The sequence below is a fragment of the Empidonax traillii genome, unplaced genomic scaffold, assembly GCF_003031625.1.
Source record: "Empidonax traillii isolate 1590-97213 ecotype Southwest subspecies unplaced genomic scaffold, ASM303162v1 scaffold1914:size93637, whole genome shotgun sequence".
Taxonomy (NCBI): domain Eukaryota; kingdom Metazoa; phylum Chordata; class Aves; order Passeriformes; family Tyrannidae; genus Empidonax; species Empidonax traillii.
In genome coordinates this window covers 4,390-7,561 of record NW_020957107.1, presented here as the reverse complement: position 1 = coordinate 7,561, position 3,172 = coordinate 4,390, and the positions used below count along the sequence as shown (strand labels likewise).

Here is a 3,172-nt window from a genome sequence, read left to right as displayed (position 1 = left end):
GGCTTCTTGAGCCTGGGCCAAAGGGCCTCTGCACGTGGGATTCCAGGAGGGATGGGCTGTGGGATTCCAGGAGGGATGGGCCAGGCAGGGTGGGAGGCTCTTCCCGTGGTGCTATCACTGCCAGAGTGTCCCCAGGGCTGCCAGGGGCCAGCAGGACACGGTACAAACCTGCCTGAGCTGCAAGGGGGGGCTGCAAGGCTGGGCTGGCTCCTGGGGCACTGCAGCAAAAAGGATATACACAACACCCACACCTGCCCCCAAATGCCAACCTGGAAGCGTGGCTGAATTGCAGAAGGTTTGGGCCACCTTGGAGGGTGCAGGGCAGGCTGTGGGGTCCAGCTTGGGCAGGCTGTGGGGTCCAGCTTGGGCAGGCTGTGGGGTCCAGCTTGGGCAGGCTGTGGGGTCCAGCTTGGGCTGGCTGTGGGGTCCAGCTTGGGCAGGCTGAGGGGTCCAGCTTGGGCAGGCTGCTGGCACTGCAGCAGGGCCCTTGGGAATCAGCAGCCATCCTCCCTGCCTCTGCCATGACCCTGCAAACGTCCCCAAAGCCCTGACCCTGCTCCAGCCTCTGCCATGACCCTGCAAACGTCCCCAAAGCCCTGACCCTGCTCCAGCCTCTGCCATGACCCTAACTAATGTCCCCAAAGCCCTGACCCTGCTCCAGCCTCTGCCATGACACTTCCCAACCTCCCCAGATCGATCCCTGTCCGGGCCATTCCCTTAAGACTTGGACTCAGTGGTCCTTGTGGGTCTTTTCCAACTCAATATTCCGAGATTAAATCCCCTGATTTAATCCTGTACCCCTGTAAAGACTCCAAGTTAAACCTGCTCTCCAAACTCCATTGGCTGGCTGGCCCAGACCAGTGTGTCTTCTTGGAAGGCTGATGGAGGGACTGGAGCGGGGACAGGGATTGAATCTCAGAATATTCTGAGTTGGAAGGGACCCACAAGGACCACTGAGTCCAACCCTTAAGGGAATGGCCCGGACAGGAATCGATTTGGGGAGGCTGGGAAAGTGGATGGGAAAGGCTGGAGCAGGGATGGGGGTTTGGGGAGGTTTGTAGGGTCATGGCAGAGGCTGGAGCAGGGATGGGGGTTTGGGGAGGTTTCTATTCCATTTGGCTTTCGGTTCCTTCAGACTCTCCATCAGTGCCACAAACAGCTGCCTGAACACAGATGTGATGGCTGGGGCTGTTCAATGTCTCTTCTTATTAAATCCTACAACCATGTTGAAGTTGGGCTGGAATTTTCCCTGAGGAAAGGGGAAACTGCTCTGTGTTCCCTCCAGATCCGTTTCCCCCTCTCCCTCCTCCATTTTCCAACTCTGCTCTGGAGAAACTCAGGAGATCACACTGGATGTTGTTTGCAAGACTTGCAATAATGACACCAACCAAGCTCAAAGGCCCCTTCTGGCTGGAGCTTCCAACATGAGGTTGTGCTTGTGAAGCTGCTTAAATTGGCTGATCTGTAGTTGATGTGAATTGTGATTATTCTTATTTATTTTATTTTATTTCATTTTTTTATTTTTAAGCCAAGCCAAAAGAACCTGTTAATTAACTGGGATGTTTTCATGAGGACCTGTAGGACCAGGGGCTTCTCCTGAGCTCTGCTCACCCTGCAGCTGTCCAGGCCATCAGTGAGGGATAAGAACTCGCCCAGAGGAAATGGCCAGGGCAGAATAAACCTGAATTCCCTGAGCTGGGGTAACTGCTGGTGTTGATAAAGCAAAGGGGGGCTGGGTCAGCTCTGCTGGGGTGACCCTGGGAGGGTCTGCAGGGGATGGTTGTGGATTTTCCAGGGGATGTTTGTGGATGAGCTGCTGCCCTGGGTTGTTCTGACCCTGGGCAGATGAGGAGTGGGAAGAAAGGGAAGTTCTCCTCCCCCCTTGTGCTCTCCCTGCAGTGCTGATGGAAAGGAACACGGGACACACTCTCCTTTGGTGTGCACTGAGAGGCAGGGGCACGTTTCATGCAGTCGCTTCCCTGGTTTCTAGGCCAGGATTTGTCAAAGGAATTCCTCACCTGCCATTCCTGGGTGACTGTTCATTGGTTTGGGCTGTGCCAGCCCCTGCCTTGGACTGGAGGAAACACAGGGGTGAGAGCAGAGAATCCTGAAATGGTTTGGGTGGGAGGGACCTCAAAGCCCACCCAGTGCCACCCCTGCCATGAGCAGGGACACCTCCCACTATCCCAGGCTGCTCCTTTGATCCAGCCACGCCTTGGGCACTCCCAGGGCTGGGGCAGCCACAGCTGCTCTGGGAATTCCATCCCAGCCCCTCCCCACCCTCACAGCCAACAATTCCTTCCCGATGTCCCATCTCCCCCTGCCCCCTGGCACTGGGAAGCCATTCCCTGTGTCCTGTCACTACTTCCCTGTGCCCAAAGTCCCTGTCCCTCCTTTCCATGACCCCCCTGCAGGACTGGGAGGGTTCCAGCCCTCAGGAAAGGTTGCCTGTCCCTCCCTCTGTCCCTGCAGTTTAACCAGGTACCCAAAGGGCTGTGTCCAAGTTTCTTGGGTTGACAGAACTTCTGCAAGGCTGGCTGATGCCAACCTGTGAACTGCTTACACAAGGGGAAATTATTTCCTCGTGGAAATAGGAAAGCTGAGATGCTGGTGGAAAAAGCTTTTATTTGATTTATATCACGTCTTGAAATAGAGATAATCCAACCATTTCCTGCCATCTGCCCACCAGGGTTTTTCTGCTTCCATTCCTGCCCAGTCCTCTGCTTTGTGTTACCTGTCCCTGCCCTTTGCTGTAGAATTTCCCCCTGGTGGCTCCCCAGAAATGACATTTCTGCAGCAGGAAACGAGGCAGATGATTTGAGAGCCCCCACACTTGTAACTCTGGAAGGTCCTTAGATACAAGACTCTAATTAAAAGGTCAAAGTCACTTCCAGAAACAAACATCTAAATATAACCTCGGCTGGGTGCAGATGGGCCCTGGTAACTAAGGCTGGGTACAACAATGTGTGTAGGAACTCCAGCAGCTTCCCTAAAATAGAATAATTTTTTTTTTTTTTTGTAGCCTGATGCAAATACAAATGCTGCTCCAGGGGCTTTGTTAGCATGAATTTGGGAGGATTTTGCTAAACCCACTCGTGCTTCTGTTGCTCCTGAGTCAAGTCCCAAATTAAATCACCCCCCCCCCCTCCTGTGTCTCACACAAGATCTGGTG

The 3,172-nt window shown here is 54.1% G+C and overlaps 1 long non-coding RNA gene across 1 annotated transcript in view; it reads left to right on the top strand.

Moving 5' to 3' along the window:
- Positions 1–3,172, top strand: part of LOC114071239 — a 19,213-nt gene that overhangs the window by 13,026 nt on the left and 3,015 nt on the right. The window lies entirely within an intron of this gene.